This window comes from Sorex araneus, chromosome 2, assembly GCF_027595985.1.
Source record: "Sorex araneus isolate mSorAra2 chromosome 2, mSorAra2.pri, whole genome shotgun sequence".
NCBI lineage: Eukaryota > Metazoa > Chordata > Mammalia > Eulipotyphla > Soricidae > Sorex > Sorex araneus.
The window spans coordinates 292,930,740-292,949,136 of record NC_073303.1 but is presented as its reverse complement, the minus strand read 5'-3'; positions in this window follow the sequence as shown (position 1 = coordinate 292,949,136).

Sequence of the window (18,397 nt, the reverse complement as noted above, 5' to 3'; positions counted from 1 at the left end):
ACCAGGGGCTGGATGGATAGTACCATGGGTAAGATGCTTGATCCTTTCCTTTCCTTTCCTTCTCTTTTTCCTTCTTTCTTTCTTTCTTTCTTTCTTTCTTTCTTTCTTTCTTTCTTTCTTTCTTTCTTTCTTTCTTTCTTTCTTTCTTTCTTTCTTTCTTTCTTTCTTTCTTTCTTTCTTTCTTTCTTTCCTTCCTTCTTTCTCTCTTCCTTCCTTCCTTCCTTCCTTCCTTCCTTCCTTCCTTCCTTCCTTCCTTCCTTCCTTCCTTCCTTCCTTCCTTCTTTCTCCCTTCCTTCCTTCCTTCCTTCCTTCCTTCCTTTCTTTCTTTCTTTCTTTCTTTCTTTCTTTCTTTCTTTCTTTCTTTCTTTCTTTCTTTCTTTCTTTCTTTCTTTCTTTCTTTCTTTCTCTCTTTCTCTTCTTTCTCTCTTTCTCTCTTTCTTTCTCTCTTCTCTCTCTCTTTCTCTCTTTCTCTCTTTCTTTCTTTCTTTCTTTCTCTCTCTTTCTTTCTTTCTTCCTTCCTCGCTCTTTCTTTCTTTCTTTCCTTCCTTCCTTCCTTCCTTCTTTCTATCTTTCTTCCTTCCTTCCTTCCTTTCTTTCTTTCTTTCTTCCTCGCTCTTTCTTTCTTTCCTTCTTTCTTTCTTTCTCCCTCCCTCCCTCCCTCCCTCCCTCCCTCTCTCTCTCTCTTTCTTTCTTTCTTTCTTTCTTTCTTTCCTTCCTTCCTTCCTTCCTTCCTTCCTTCCTTCCTTCCTTCTTTCTTTCTTTCTTTCTTTCTTTCTTTCCTTCCTTCCTTCCTTCTTTCTTTCTTTCTTTCTTTCTTTCTTTCTTTCTTTCTTTCTTTCTTTCTTTCTTTCTTTCTTTCTTTCTTTCTTTCTTTCTTTCTTTCTTTCTTTCTTTCTTTCCTTTTTTTCTTCCTTCTTTCCTTTTTTTTCCCTTTTTCTTTCTAACTTCTTTTCTCTCCATTTCCTTCTCTCTTCCTTCCTTGCTCAGGGATCACTCCTCGTGGGCAGTTGGGGACCACATACAGTGCTGTGATGGAACCTAGATAGGATGTGTGTAAGGCAAGTGCCTTACTCTATGTATTATCTTTCCAGCCCCTCTATTAATGGTTTCTATAGGGCTGGTAAGAAAGTAAGTTCCAAGAAAATTGTAAAAAGTAGGTTTGTGGGAGGAAGGTATATGACAATAAGCTTCATGAATCATTCCAGAGGGTCCGGGGTTGCTTTTCTCCCCTATCCATCTGTAACTGAACTTACTTTAACATCAGATGCAATGCTTATTTTTCTCCCAAACTTTTATTTTGATAGAGCACCATGAATTACAAAATTATTCATAGTTGGGTTTTTGATAAACATTGTTCCATCACCAACTCTGCCGCCAGTATCAACTTCATTCCACCGGTGTTCCCAAATTCCCTTTCCTACCCCCTTCACCCCCACCCCAGTCTCATTCTGCCATCTTAACACATTTTAAATATGGTTATTAAAATTTGGGTCTCACAATTTCAGTGTTATTGGAGGCAATGACTTCTAAGTATCTTTTAAGATTAGAAGCAGGCCAAATCCTAGGGGAATGAGATATATATATATTTATATGTATGTATGTATATATATATATATATATATATATATATATAAAGAAATACATTGGAGAGGATCAAGACTCACCATTGCTTAGCCCCTCACATGTCCGGCCCATGACTTCCTCTGAGAGAATTTTATGCTGACCACCGTGGGTCAAGCTCATGCGGGCCCCTGGCCCTGACGTTGCCCTTTGTCCTATGGAAGCTGCTCACCCACCACGCTTTACTCTGTGATTCTCAGTGCTGACTGCACTGTGGGGAGACAGGAAAACTAGCACATCCTGAGTCCCACAAGGAGCCAAAGACACAGAAATCTTGGGGTGAGCTCAAGGATCTATGTTTTTTCCAAACTCCCCAGATGGTTTTGCCTTTGCAGCCAAGGCTGAGACCCATTACTTGGAGGATGCGATTCAGTGCTCCACTAACGGATAATCTGAATGTGAATGTGCTTTGGCAGATGGAGACACACACTCCTGCTGACAGGTTGCCATGCAAGCTTGGGGCAATCAGGAAGCATCTCCACTCCTGCTCCACACCCCAGCCCCCTCTTGGGCACCTTTCCATGCCTCCATGGCCCAGAGGCTGAGTGCTGCATGTTGTCACTCTCCCATCCTCTCGGAGGGCTTGAAACCTGCCTCTGTGGCAAAGCTTGCCCTGAGAGCTGGCTCGGAGAGCTGCCTGGGGTCTTCTCAGGCACCCACACTGCTTGCTCGCCTTTCTTCCAGATCAGAGGGGCACGGCAGACCCTCATTCCTCCGGCTTCTCAGGATTGGAAGGTGGAGAATAAAGTGACCCTGAAATGAATTTCATCTTCTAGGTTCCCTTTCTCTGAAGGGAAAGAAAGCAAAGCGACGGAACTGGGGGTGTGGATCTGCTATAGAGCAGCGTCTCCCCTGTGCATGGCTCTTTCCTGTCCTGGATTTGATCCCCGGCACCCTGCCCCCCTCCCCCTCACAAGACAAAACTACAAATCTCCAAATTACTAGGGCCTTCCCAAAGCCTTGGCGCACACGATGCAACTTGAATGCTCAGCTTCAATACTGTCAGGGTTGATGAGCTTACGGAAATAACCATCATTTATTGTGTCAACACCTGCCAAACACTTTCATATAGGGCTCTCCTTATAATAAATACAAAAGAAGTATTACAGGAGAGCCCGGCAAGCTACCGAGAGGATCCCACCCGCATGGCAGAGCCTGGCAAGCTCCCCGTGGCGTATTCGATATGCCAAAAACATTAACAACAATTCTCACAATGGAGACATTACTGGTGCCCGCTCAAGCAAATCGATGAACAATGGGATGACAGTGATACAGTAATTACAATATCTTTTGCAGGGTGGAGGGTACATCCAGTTATGCTCAGTGCTTACTCTTGGCTCTGTGCTCAGGGATCACTACTGGCAGAGCTCGAGACCATAAAGGATGCTGGGGATCAAACCTACGGAGGCTGTGCACAAGGCAAGCACTGTACCTGCTTACTATAAACAAGGAAACCCTGGTTCAAAAGGGTTTGCTCTTAGGACCAGAGACATAGCGCAGCAGGGAAAGCACTTGAACGACATGGTTCAATCTCCAGCACCTCAGATGGTCCCTGAGCCATGCCAAGAGTGACCCTGAACACAGAGCCAGGAGTAAGCTCTGGGCACAAAACATAAAATAAAAGTCAAAATGGTTTGTGCCTTAACCCAGGCCATACTCATGGAATTAGAGCTCAAATCTGAATTCTAGCAGGTTCCTGAACTCTTTCCATCACACAGTGGATCTTAAAGGGATCTCCAAAGGCTGTGCCCAAAGGTCTCCGTTTACTCCCACGAAGCAGGCTAATCCATACCCATATCTAGTATATTTGTGTGTAAACTAAATCGTTCCTGGAGTCTGTGGACACGCAGGATGCTTTCTAGAGCACTTAGATGCAGATGTTGTTCATAAAGTGCCTCGAAACAAGCGTTCCCATATAGTGGTAACCCTGAGTATGTCCTTCGCCAAATCAGCAGTTACAATTCTTGCAAAAATTTTTAGTCAAATAAGCTTAAATCACAAATCTGTCAATAAAAAAAGTGTAATACTAGACCCTTAAACACTATTTATTACCCAACTATAATAAAAACATTTTGATATTTATAAAAAGCTACCAGAGCTCTGCACGGCTGGACACCACTGTCTGGAGGGTTCATTGGCGTTTTTCATATGCCCTGAGTTTTGGGGGCGCCTGCTCCCCAGAGAACTCACAGCTCTGCAAAAGTCTCTGAAGCGAGGGATTAGAAAACGAGCCCTCAGAGGAGAAATAGCAGAACCTCTTCTTCTATTTATCTAGACCCTCACCTTTCAAATGTCCCATATGTCTATCAGGTATAAATCATGATGACCGCATGGGTATATGATTATCAGGAAGTATGTTTTACACAGAGAAATGGTTAAGATGACAGATGCTGGGGTCTCAACTGTTTTTCTGGATTTTCTTTCTTTCTTTTTTTTTTTGCCTAGCCTTATCTAGCTAACCTGACTGTTGCACATTTATTATTTTCCAGGTGCTAGAGACGGATTCCAGGGGCTCTCACCAACAAGAAGGCAAGGCAGTCTGTCACTAAGCTTTATCCCAAGCCCTTGACTCAGCATCTGTTACACTGCACATATCATTTTCATGATCACTGAAACTCTCGCTACCTGCCCTCCGTCTCTTCCCGCTCAGATGGATGGCTTTATAAAGAGCACTATTACTGTGCATCAGTTCAGGTCAAGACCAGGACTTGTACTACTATTCTCGTTCTTAAACTTTTCCAGCCTTTGGGATTGCAGGAGTGTCTGCTGGGGAAGCACGCCCCTGCACTTCAGTTCTTTGTTTGGTTTGGTTTACTTTGGGGGCCACACCTGGGGATGGTTTACTCCTGGCTCTGCACTCAGGAGATACTCTTGGTGGTGCTCGGGGAAACCACGTGGGATGCTGGGGACTGAACTTGAGTCATACACCTTAAGGTAGTGCCTTACCCGCTGTACCGTCTCTCCAGCCCCTGCTTGGGTTTCCTTATCCAGAGCTCGTAGATAATAATCATTGCCACCACTCTGGTGGCTGTGAGAGTTAAATGACGGAGTAGGAGCCAAAGATTACAGTGTGTTGTAATAGTAAGTGCCATACACATGTTTTCTATGATAAAGATTATTATCCTGTGTCCACTGAGGCATATTGAGAGCCTGGATGTTTCTCATTCTCCATTTATTTGGGGAGAGGAAACCGGCACACCCAGACCAGCTTAGGGGCTGTCCCACTTTCTAGGGACTCAGAGGGTCAGTCCTGGTGGTGCTCAGGGCACCAAGCGGTGCTGGGGACTGAGTCACAGCCTTCTGCAGGCAGCTAAGCTCTCCAGTCCATTGAGCTTCCTCCCGTTCTTTTAACCAAAAAAGATGAGTCCAAGCTTGGCAATTACAGTTCTAACTATTCTACTGATTAATACCCAAGCGAAAGACTCTGGGACATGGAGTCAACCCTCCCAAGCCTCCCAGTGGCCTGGATCTGGGCTAGTGGTCCTGTCACCTAAATCTTGGGTGGAAAGAGGGCAGTCATCTGCTGGGGCTCTCTCTCCCTTTGTGTTGTCCTTGCCCAGCCCTGGCCGGGAACCAGGGGACAGACTGCTCCACAGAGCCTCTGGCTGGCAGCTGGGGCTGGAGACAGACTCGCCTTAGAGCAGCTTCCCGCCTCCCTGCGTTGGAGAAGAAATGGGTCTGTGTGCTGCTGCCACAGCTTTCCTGCCAGCAGCGGCTGCTGCCCCTCTGCCCTGGCCCTCCCTGCCCCTTCTCCAGGCCGAGGTACCAGGAAGGCAGAACCAGAGCTACAGAGGAGAAAGAAGTGCTTTGAGGTTTGCTCTTGCAGCTGCTTTCCCCCTCCCTCTTTTGCTCTTTTGCACAGTCTTTTTTTGCACACTCTTTCGCACAGTCCCCGTGTCTGTCCCTCTCCCCTCCCCCCCAGACAGAGATTTCCGGCTTCCTAAAGGAGAATCACAGCTCCCGCTCCAGGCTCCTCCTTTGCTCAGATTTAATACAGGTCGATTGTGATTAAGCAAATGATTATGTAAATAACACCTGCCCTTTTCTCATCCCAATTCTGGTAACGCTTAGGAGAAAGTGCCAGTGATGACTAACTCTGCCATTTGTAACAACATGGATGAATCTGGTGGGCATCGTGCTAACTGAAACAAGGCAGACACAGAAAAAAAAAACAAAACAAATACTGCGTGAGCTCACTCCCCCAAGGAACCTAAAAGACTTAATTCAAGTTCGAAGTTTAGACAGGGGCACTAGGGGAATTGGGAAAAATGAATGACGGAGATCAAAGGATTCAAACTTGCAATTAGGAAATACAAAAAAGTTCTGGGCTAGAGCAATAGCACAGAGGGTAGGGCATTTGCTTTACATGCGGCCGACCCGGGTTCAATTCCTCCATCCCTTTTGTCCCTCTCGGAGAGCCCAGCAAGCTACCGAGAGTATCCCACCCCCACGGCAGAACCTGACAAGCTACCCATGGCATATTCGATATGCCAAAAACAGTAACAAGTCTCACAATGGAGACGTTACTGGTGCCCACTCGAACAAATCGATGAGCAACGTGATGACAATGCGACAGTGCTAAAAAAAGTTCTGAGGACCTAAAAGACAGCCTGGTGACCACAGAGAACAGGGCATGGGTCGGGGGGGGGGGGGGGGTGGGGGGGTGGCAGTGAGGGTCAACTGTACAGCACTGGCCTTGCAGGTTCAATTCCTTGAAAACAAACAAAAACAGTGCCATGCTGTATACTTGCTAGCAGCTAAGAGAACAGATCTTTTTTTCAAATTGATTTTTATTTAAAACACCATGATGTACAACCTTGTTCATTATACAGTAGTTTCAAGCAGTTAGTGTTCCAACACCACCAGTGTGACCTTCCCTCCACCAATGTCCCCGTTTTCCCTCCCAATCCCAACCTGTCCCCTTAGGCACATAGCAAACTTACTTTATATTATTTATTCCAACAAAACTTTAAGAACTGGCAAATAGAATGATCAGAAAATAAATCAGTAAGGGTCAATTAGTGATGACCGTATGACTTTGGCTTACGTAAATAAGAAAATTTAAACCATCTAATACGATATTTTAAAATGCCTATTCTCATTTACATATGTATATTTTCAGCTCTGGAATCTAAAATATATTACATTAAATTTTATTTTATACATGGATCTCGTTATGATAATAATTATACCTCACCTGTCATTCATAACACTGAAATGATGGAGATCAATTAATATCTGTGTTAATATATTTTGTAGTTTACGTGAATATAAAGTGCAATGGGAAAATTTACATATATAGGCCTTACTTATTCCACGTAAAGGCTAAGACAGTAGATCTTAAGTGTTCTCACCCTACACGCAAGGTTATCGAGTGAGGTGATGTCTTTAGTAGGCTCACTGTGGTAGTCATTTTGCAATAACTATGCTTGTCAAGTCATTCCATTGAACTCATTCATCTAACATGTCACTATATGTCAATGATCTTTTAATAAAACTGGAAAAAGTGATGGAGAAAAAGATGGAAGAGCATAATCAACATGTAGATAAGGTTAAGAAACTGGAAATGTAACTAGAAAAAGAAAACGTAATGGCAAGGCTTTCATAGTAAGACTGATTTTCATCACAGGATAAAGTAAAAGCGGTCTTTGGCCTTTATATTTCTATGAGAGCTATTTAACAGTTTGAGTGCTTATGCCCATGGTGTTTTCCCATTGAAATGAGAGGCTCTGGGACCAAAAGTATGGAGGGTAGAGTATTTGCCTTGCCCACCTAGGTTTAATCCTCAGCACCCTAGAGCAACCAAGTGTGATCCTCAAGCATGAAATCAGGAGTAATCCCTGAGCACTTCTGGGGTCCCACATCCCCTCCCCCCACAAAAATTAGAAGCTCATAGAAAGTGGACAAGTGGACAAATTGCTATATTTTATACTGCATATATTATACAATGAGAAAAATCTTGAATTTATTGTTTAATAAACAAAGTATCCTTGTGGAAGGATTACATCAGGATCCTCCGAGAGCTGTATTACGGATTCACCAGCGGGATCTCACCGTTCTACAAGGAAGTGATCATTGACGTAGAGAGGGGTTCAGCAGGGCAACACCATTTCACTGAAACTCTTCAGTGCCACTCTCGAGAATGTCATGCAATGACTAGAATGGGAAGAAATGGGAGTAAAGATACATGGTCGGCAACTACACCACTTCTGCTTCGCTGATGACATCATTCTCATAACACCAAACATTAGCCAAGTGGCACGAATGCTGGCCAGCTTCAACCGTGAGTGTGGAAAAGTCGGACTGCAGCTGAATCTCACCAAGACAATGTTCATGAGGAACGAACTAGTCATTTGCTCTCAACGGAACAGACATCTCCGAATGTAGCAGTTATGTGTACCTAGGTTGAGAACTCAACATGACAAACAACCTGGCAAGTCCTGAGCTGCGCAAGAGAAAGAGAGCATCGTGGAACGCCTTCAAGAGTGTCAAAGAAGTGGTTAAGAGGACAAAGAACCTCCGGCTCTAGGCACTTCTTTTTGACTCCACTGTTCTTCCTGTACTAACATACACCTCAGAGACCTGGGCTCTACAAAACCAGGATGAGAACACTATTCGGGTCTCCCAAAGAGGAATTGAAATAGCTATGCTTGGAATATGTAGTCTCTTGCCTGAGCACCTGGCTGTCTTCCCTGAGGCCCCTAGGAGGGGATGGGCTCTAGCTTCCCTCCCCACCCCGAGCAGAGCTCCCGGTGGCCGAAGACCTCCGGAGCCTAGCCACAGTCATGCTCAAGGCCCCTCTTCACACGTTTGGACGAGCCTCACGCATGAAGGTACCGGCAGAGGAACCCAGGTGTGTGGGACCAGGCGCTGAGAACTCCAAGCCTGCTCGGATCGGGACTGGGCCTCCTCCACCCAGATTTCCCATTTCCCAATAGCTAGGCGGTCATACCCAGGGACTGCCCCCAGTGCCATGTAATCCCATCCACGGCCAGCATACAGAGACTTAAAAGCAAGCTCCCAGAAGCATGAGGCTGCTCTGTGGCCGAGCAATATCTTATAGCATACTTCTCTTCTGGGAGAACCTGGCAAACTACTGGGAATTTCCTGCCCACGTGGGAGAGCCTCGTAAAGTCCCCATGGTGTATTAATATGCCAAAACCAGTAACAAGCTGGGTCTCATTCCCCTGACCCTGAAAGAGCCTCCAATGCAGCATCGTTGGGAAGGACAAGTAAAAAGAGGCTTCTAAAATCTCGGGGCTAGGACGAATGAAGATGTTACTGAGACCACTCGAGAAATTCGACAATCAACGGGATGATGATGATGATGATGATGATGATGATGATGATGATGATGATGATGATGCTTGGAATATCACGTTTCACTCAAGTGAGAGAAGGAATTCAGAGTTCCGACCTCCATTGACGATCAAGAATCAGGGATGCTCTCTTGTTTGCCAGGGCATCAAAAATCAGATGGGCTGGACACGTAATAAATTTGGAGATGACTGCTGGACTAGAGCTGTTACTGACTGGATTCCACGGGACGTCAAAAGAATGCCTGGCTGCCCACATACAAGATGGTCAGACTTCTTTGTCAAGACCCTGAACGAACGGTTTGAGGCTCTTTGTGTTCCTGGAGTGAGCAGACGCCATTGGGCTCACAGCAGGTTGGGCATTTGCCTTGCACGCGGCCAACCGGGTTTGATTTCCTTCGTCCCTCTTGGAGAATCTGGCAAGCTACCGAGAGTATCCTGCCCATGGCAGAGCCTGACAAGCTACCCGTGGTGTATTCGATATGCCAAAAACAGTAACAACAAGCCTCACAATGGAGACTTACTGGTGCCTGCACGAGCAAATCGATGAATAACGGGATGACAGTGCTACAGTGCTTGCTTTAGGGCCACAGCCAGCTGTGCTCAGGGGCTATTCCTGTCTCTGTCAGGGATCACTTCTGGCAGGGCTCTGGACAGTATGAAATGCTGGAAATCAAATCTGGGTCAGCCACATGCAAGGCATGGCCCCCACCTCCTTTACCATGCTTCCAGTCCCTATTTTTTTTTTAATCTTACCCATATTTTAAAGAATTAATATAGCTAATTTTCATGGAACCACATAAAAATAGGCAATTGGGCTTTTAAATTGAAATGGTATTGTACTGCTCAGTCTTGCAGATTGAACAAGATCTACAAGAAAATTACATACAGCTTATGCAATTTTTTAAGTCTGGGGAAAATTATTGGAAGCCAAGTACATGAAGACCGCTGGAAATCAAATCACTGAATGTTATTTCAGCTGTAATTCTATCTCCAGTTTCCACCTACTCAAATTTCCATTACTTATGAAACTGACCCACTTCCCATTCATATACAAGTTCCACAAATCCACAACAGCTTATTTAAAGTTATAAAAAACATATTATTACAGAATAATTATTAAACATATGAACGTGTCTGATTGCTTATATAAAAGTGGATCCCCAAATTGGAATTTTGAAAAAAAACTTCTGAACAGCCCCATCTGGTGGGCCAGTGAGTAAAAAACTCTCAATCTACGCAGTTCTTAGAATGAATGGCTTAAATTATACTTTAAATCATATTTAAATTATATTTCAAAATTTGGTTCCATCGTCAGACATAGAGTCTAAATTCTGAGATACTCCTGAAGATCAGTTAGGTAACTAAAATTTCTGTGGCTACTATAAATAAGCTCAACGTTTATTTAACAGTTAACATTTTGCATTGTTATTCATTCAACAGTATTCTTGAATTATGTGTTTCTTTTTTCTGTAGTGTTATTGTCTTAAATAAAGAGAACTTGTCCATGGCACTATATAAGATACTTTGGTTTTATTTTGTCGTAAGTATGCTTTATGTGCCACAGATAGAGGAAAATTTATTAGATCATGCATCCTATAGTTAGGAGTGGGCAGAAAGAGCAAAAGTTTGGTTACTAATTTCATTTTTATACCAGTTTATGCTCAGCAGTGCTAGGTATTTTTAAGCAGGCAACCGATGAGCAATCTTTCAACAGCCTCTCTTTAGGGTTGCTAAGATAGCTTGGGCTAATCTCCAGCAATGCAGAACAGGAGGTGAGATATTTTAGAATGCCTGGTCTCTGACAAAAGGTAAAGTAAGATTTTTATTTCTTCGACAAATACAATGGACATCTCTTGGGTGCCAGGCACAGTTTTAGATTTCAGATTTAAACAAAAGCATACCAGAAAAGGAAAAAGAAAAAGAGAAAAACATGCCAAATTATGTGCTTTCAAAGACCTTATGTTTGGACGGTGGGGGTTGTGGCATTAAAAAAAAAAAGTAAGCATGTGCACACACACATATATTTCTGGGAAAGTTATTGGGAGACAAGTACATGAAGACTATATATACCTATAAATCTATATATCTATATATATCAGATAAAATGTGCTATGGAGAAAATGCAGTGTCAAGGAGATAGGGTGTATGAAGAAGCAAATGGTTGCTATTATGTGTGGGGTAGTCAGAGAAGGACCTTTTAGCAGGGTGACAATGAGCAGAAGAGAAAGCAGGAGAGAGCAAGCTCTGCATATAGCAAGAGGAAATGCATTTCAGGCAGACAGCGGGAAGTGCAAGTCTCTGGGATGGGCTCTTGCTTGGTTCTTCAGAGAACAGCAAGGAGGCTGGCTAGGTTGGGGCAGAGTGATCAGCAGAGAATGGGTAATGGGATTATGTAATAATATATATACATGCCAAATAAGCAGTCAGGTCAAGACGAGGTGAGATCGAATCTGTGAGTTTAAGGATTTTCCATGTATTTAAAGCCGTGAAACTAAATGAGCTCATCCAGACAGAGACTGCACGTAGAAAAGAGGAGAGGTTATATCTGGCCCCTGGGCCCCTTCAGTATATAGAAGGGGGAGAGATTAAGATTCAGCACTGAAGACTCAAAGGGAGGCTAGTGAGGCAGAGGAAATCAATGGAGTGGTGGTCTCCTGGATGCCAGCAAAGCAAGCTTTTGCAGGAAGAAGAAAATGATGGTGTCAAGGAGGAGGAGACCCAGGGTAGACTGCCAGGGTCAGCATTACAAGGGCCAGGGTAACCTAGACAAAGGCGCATTGGAGCAGTGAGGATACAACCTTATTTTAAATAGGTCTAAGAGAGAATGAGAGGAAAACATGGGGACGGAGAATAAAAGCCCTCCACCATAATACACAGAAAAGATACTTGCATGTAGCTGCCCTGTTTTCATCACTGGCTCTACATGAGCACTGCAGGAGTGACCCCTGGGCACAGAGCCAGGAGTAAGGTCTTATCACAGCCAGCTGTGGCCCAAAACAAAAGCAAAAGCAAAATAAGAAGGAAAAAAGGAGAATCCGTACAGAAGCTTTCCCTTAAAGGTAAGAAGAGAAAAGCCCTCCTATCTACACCCAGGAAGATTAGAGCAGGATTTCTTCCAATTAAAGAATTCTTTTATAATTTTTTTTTTACAATGGAAGAAATGACAGCTGGTTTATACAACTCTTGGATAGAAGCCATCAAGAAAGGGATGTGAAAGCAGGAGAAAGAGAAGAGTACGACTGGGATAACATCTCCGAGTCGTTAGGATGGGCTGGTGGGGCATCGTGAGAGAGCTGGGCTCTGTCAGGAGCACAGTTGCTTACAGAAATAGCAGGGATGTGGGATGCAGGGAGCTAGAGAGGTGTGTTGGCACATGCCTGCAGAATTTTCCTTCTGGCTCCTTCTGTTTTCTCAGTGATGGAAGCAGCGAATTCAGCCAAGAAGGAAGATAGAGAAGGAAGCGGTGCAGTGTGGAAGAACAGAATGTGAGGGGGGTCGCATGGGAGAATCCAGCGATGAATGGACTGGGGACAGGTAGGGGAGATTCTCCACTAGCTTCGGGTTCCAGTCACCACCTCCTCTGTAACATTTTGTGTTAACCCATTTGGCATATGTTAGAGTTTGTTGGCATCTATCTGTTTTTGAGACTCTTAGCTCTCTTTTCCCTTTTTCTTTCAAAAAAGGGTCTGACACAACTTAACATGCAACAGAGAAATGCTTAGGGCCGCCTAACTGGAGGCTTCAGAAAAACGGGGCGATCTGTATAGTCCAGTGCTGCTGAGGTCCATGTGCAAGGCAAGTGCCCTACCCACTGTACTATCTCTTTGGCCCCTGAAGGTAGATGTTTTGCCAAAACCAAGTGTCTTGTGCTAGAGGCAACCTATGTCCAAAAGCATGTGAAGGTGTATGTACAAATGCCACTCCTGGGCAGGAGAGGAGTTTGCCTTGCTGCAGGTGACCTGGGGTTCAATCCCTGGCAAACCCTGAGACCTCCTGGATGATCCCTGAGCTCAGAGATAGAAGCCCTGAGTACACCATTGGGTGTAGCACAAAAACCTAAACCAAACAAGAACCAAATGTCATTTCCTTTGCTTTGAGTCAGGACATCTCTGAGGGACCAGCTGAGCCTCCCATGTCCCCGAGGGGTTAACTGATGCTTCTGCCACATCTGTCTCCTGTTCAACTCCTATTGGTGTCATTTCCTTCACTCCCAAGTATTGCTCTGAAGACTCCTTTACAGCCAGGCTTGGATATTTCTATCTCAGAGTCTCTTTCCCAGACCTCTCAGTCTAAGATGATTTTTGGAGCTGGATCGTGAGCTCTTCGACCAGGAGAATATTGTCCGGGGAGGTGAGAAAGCCAGGGTAGCTTGTCACAAGCTGTCACTTCTCTTTCCTCAGTGAGGAAACTGGGATGGAATGACTGTAGAAGGTAATGAAAGCAATAGCTCAGGCATGTGAGAGGTTTATAGGAAGCTGTAATTACATGGAGTCAGATGGCTATTGCTGGGGGCTACTGCTGCACTTGGAAACATAATGAAAGGTGTGAAGGTGATTAATCACCTATATGAGATGAAATATGAATGGCAGAGGACTTCCCTGGCAGTGCATAGGAGACTCATCTCCTATAGTTGACAGAACACAGAACACAAGGCGCCACGGCTTCCTTCCTTCCTTCCTTCCTTCCTTCCTTCCTTCCTTCCTTCCTTCCTTCCTTCCTTCCTTCCTTCCTTCCTTCCTTCCTTCCTTCCTTCCTTCCTTCCTTCCTTCCTTCCTTCCTTCCTTCCTTCCTTCCTTCCTCCCCTTCCCTCCTCTTCCCTTCCTTTCTTTTCCCTTCCCCTGCCTCCCCACACCTTCCTTTCCTTCCCCTCCCATCCCCTTTTCTTCCCTCCCCTTCCCTCCTTTGTTTTGGTCAGAGCTGAAAGAGTCAGTATTGCTTCCTGAATAACTTTTCTTCCTTTGCGTCATAGCTCTCCTTTTGATACCACATGTATTTTTCTATAAGTGCTTTTATCTCCAATTAAGTTGCAGTCACTGAGGTTGAATTAAGCCTGTGAGGCTGATTCCTACTAACGGTTGATTTCAAGTCCTGTCATCAGATTCTCGGAAGTCAACTTCATAACCACTTTATACAATTCTATGCAAAATATAACAGGAATTTAATGAGAAATTCATCATCAAGTTTTTAAAAAGTCACACTGAAATTTTTTCTTTTCCTTTTGAATTTATTTTTAAAAATGTGTTTGTTATGGTTTAGGTACTTAGAATGATAAAGTCCATGGTAGTGAAATGTTTTTTCTTTCTTGTTAGCTTTCTTTCATTTATTTTTGTTTTGGGGTGCTCAGGGCTTACTCCTGACTCTGTACTCAGGAATCACTCCTGGTGAGTTTTGGGAGACCATATGTAGTACTGGAGATCAAACTCATGTCAGCAGCGCACAAGACAGGTGCAATATTCATTGTGCTATTGCCACAGCCCCTTTTCTTTTCTTTTTCTTTTTTATTGGTTTTTGGGTCACACCTGGCGATGCTCAGAGATTGCTCCTGGCTCTGCACTAAGGAATTACTCCTGGCAGTGCTCAGGGGACCATATGGGATACTGAGAATCAAACCTGGGTTGGCTGCGTGTAAGGCAAATGCCCTACCTGTGCTATCACTCCAGCCCTCCTTTTCTTTTTTTTAAAAAAATGTTTTATTGAGGCACTGTGATTTACAAAGTTTTGCACAATTGAATTTCAGGCAGACAATGTTTCTATACCAATCCTTTCGCCAGTGTCAAAATCCCTCCACCAATGTCCCCAGTTTTCTTAGCACCCAGCAGCCTGCCTCTTTTTTTTGCTTTTTGGGTCACACCTGGTGATTCACAGGGGTTACTCCTGGCTAATGCATTCAGGAATTACTCCTGGCAGTGCTTGGGGGACCATATGGGATGCTGGGAATCGAATCCGGGTCGACCGAGTGCAAGGCAAACACCCTACCTGCTGTGCTATCACTCCAGCCCTGCAGCCTGCCTCTTTGACAGGCATTTAAAAGACAAGAAAGAAAAGAAAGAAAGAAAAGAAAGAAAGAAAGAAAGAAAGAAAGAAAGAAAGAAAGAAAGAAAGAAAGAAAGAAAGAAAGAAAGAAAGAAAGAAAGAAAGAAAGAAAGAAAGAAAGAAAGAGAAAGAGAGAGAAAAAGAGAGAAAGAGAGGAAAGAAGGATGGAAGGAAGGAAGGAAGGAAGGAAGGAAGGAAGGAAGGAAGGAAGGAAGGAAGGAAGGAAGGAAGGAAGGAAGGAAGGAAGGAAGGGAGGAAGGAAGGAGGGAGGAAGGAGGGAGGGAGGGAGGGAGGGAAGAAGAAAGGAAAGGGAGAGAGAAAGAAGGAAATAAAGAAAACAAGCAAGCAAGCACTGAAGCAGTAAACAAGAGAGTCTGCAGGCTGGATATGCCACCCCATGGAGTTCCCTGGAAACTGTTCTATATTGTCCAACTTCAAGGGGTACTGTTCACTTTTTGCATTTTTGTTTTGGAGCCCCACTCACTGGTGTTCAGGGGTCACCCTTGGCTCTGTGCTCAGAAATCAGTCCTGGTGGGACTTGGGGGCCACATGGGATGCCAAGATAGAAGCTGGGCCAACCCTTCATCTGAAGCCTCACTGCATCTCAAACTCTACAGCACTGATAAGCCAAGAGTAGCACACCACATTGGTCGGGATGTAATACAAAAGGCAACCAATCTCAACTGACAAAAAATGTAAACAAAGAGGGCTTAGCCTTTAAAATAATAATAATAATAATAATAATAATAATAATAATAATAATTTTTAAAAAGAAAGGCACTGGGACTGGAGCCATAGCCCAGAGGGTAGGGCGTTTGCCTTGTACTCAGCCAACCTGAGTTTGATTCCCAGCATCCCATTTGGTCCCCAGAGCACTGCCAGGAGTGATTCTTGAGTGCAAAGCCAGGAGTAACCCCTGTGCATCACTGGGTGTGACTCAAAATAGAAAAAAAAAAAGAAAAGAAAGAAAAGAAAAGAATAGCACTTATTAAATAAAAAAACAAAAATAGAAGCAGCAGGAGCTGGGCCAACCCCGTGCATAACAAGCCTCTTACCCGCTGTACTCTCTCTCCTTCCACACCATTCACATCATTTCTCTGTGATGGCAGCCTCTTGAATGCAGTATGATCCGGGTCCTTCAGAGCGGTCCTGCTGGGAAACACTGTAATATCTGTGCATTGCTAAACAGGTCGAAGGCAGCCACAGAAACAAAACGCTCTGACAGTCCTATGGGGTGTCTAAGTCTTCTCTGTTCTCGCAGAGTTTGTTTTAAAACAGGTTCCTATGGTGCTGGGGAATATGATTTGCATCAATGATGCTATACCATCATTAATCAGGGGGGCTAGAGCTGCATGCTTTATCACGCTCAACACACACCTGTTCCTGCTGGAAATGGCTCGATGGCATCCACAGCTGCACTGTTGCTCCCTGATTGGAGGAACATCATTAGTCTCATCTTTAAGGCTGTGGTATTAGGATGCAGTTTTCGTCTGCATGTCATTATGACACATTCCAAGAATGGCTTTCAGAATTCAGAAGCTGTTCTTTGATTCTTCTTTTTGGGGGAAGGGGGGTCACACCTGGCAGTGCACTAGTATTACTCCTGGCTCTGCGCTCAGGAATTACTTCTGGTGGTGCTCGGGGGACCATATGGGATGCTGGAGATCGAACCCGGGTCAGCCTCGTGCAAGGTAAATGCCCGCCCTACATGCTGTACTATCACTCCAGCCCCTCTTCTTCCTTTTTCCTTTTCAAAAAATGACAGGTGGTTTAAAAATTGTTAACCAGCAAACACTTTTGAAGCAAGTGCATTTTCAAAGCTAGGATTTGCTAAAGAGATTTCATCCTATTAGCCATTGTAGGGTCCAAAAAAAACATTAGAGTGAATTTTGCCTACATTGGATTAAAAATAAGTGAACTACTATTTCTTCTTCCCATTTTATATGTAGAGTATTACGTCTCGGCTTTTGTTGGGTTGTAGATGATTTAGGGAATTAGATACGGTACTACTTCTAAGAGAGGCACTCAGAAAACAGCATAAAATTTCAGGAATTATTGACTCATAGTATCTATTCATAGACATTCTAGTTTCAAAATCCCAGTCTAGAGGTGCATATTGGGGCAGAGGACAGGAATTCTTGTTACGAACCCAAAATAATGGGCTGGAAAGATATCACAGTGGATAGAGCCTGTGCCTTTCACTGTCAAGCTGGATTCCATCTCTAATGCCCCATATGGTCCCTGTGCACCTCCAGGAGTGATCCCAGAACAGAGCACAGAGCCAGGAGTAAGCTCTGAACACTGTGGGGCGTGACCCATTAAAAAAAATTCACACAAGTTCTATGGAAGAAAAAGTTAATGTGTGAAGGGTTTTTTGGTTTGTTTTGGTGAGGGAAGGCATACTCAGCAGTGCTTAGGGCTTACCCCTAGGTCTGTGCTCAGGGATCACTCCTGGAAGGCTGGGGCAGGGGTGGGGTGGGGTGGGGTAAAAAGGGGAGTGCCAAGGTTAGCTGCATGCAAGGTAAGCACCTTACTGCTATACTATCTCTTCAGTGCTTATTTTGGGTTTTTACATTAAATTTGAAAGCAAGCCATTTTGGGGGGAAAATCGCTGCTTTCTGGAATTTTTTCTACAGAAGTTTTAATTTTTTAAATTTTTTAAAATGAAAAAAAAGTTTGGTTTTTTTAGGTTACACCCCGTGTTGCACTCCTGGCTCATGCACTCAGGAATTATGCCTAGCGGTGCTCGGGGGACTATATGGGATGCTGAAAATTGAACTTGGGTCGGCTGCATGCAAGGCAAATAAATGCCCTACCCGCTGTGCTATCGCTCCGGCCCCTACTGAAATTTTTAATTCCAAGGAACAATTTATATAAAATCTAGAGGGTACATCTTAAAAATTATTCTAAACTGGGGCTGGAGTGATAGCATAGCGGGTAGGGCATTTGCCTTGCACACGGCCCACCCGGGTTCAAATCCCAGCATCCCATATGGTCAACTGAGCACCGCCGGGGGTGATTCCTGAGTGCAGAGCCAGGAGTAACCCCTGTGCATTGCCAGGTGTGACCCAAAAACCAAAAAAAAAAATTATTCTAAACTGCAGATCTGCAATTTAAGGTATATTCTAGAGTATTTCCCCCTGCTTTACAATGAGAAAATACTCTATATTTATTCAAAAGTTCCCTATCAGATGTTTTTGGTTTGTTTAGAGGGCCTCCCCAATAAGGGAGGATCTAAATTCGGAATCACAGGGCTGCACGCAGCCAGTTGCTGAGGATTCAATCCAATCTGCTCATGTGCTGCAGCCCCTGGAGTTATCTTCTTGCCCCTCCTCTACAGACATTTTTCAGGGGAGCGGGAGGACACCCTGCAGTGCTAGGCTTACTCCTGGTTCTGTGCTCCGGTATCATTCCTCATGGTACTC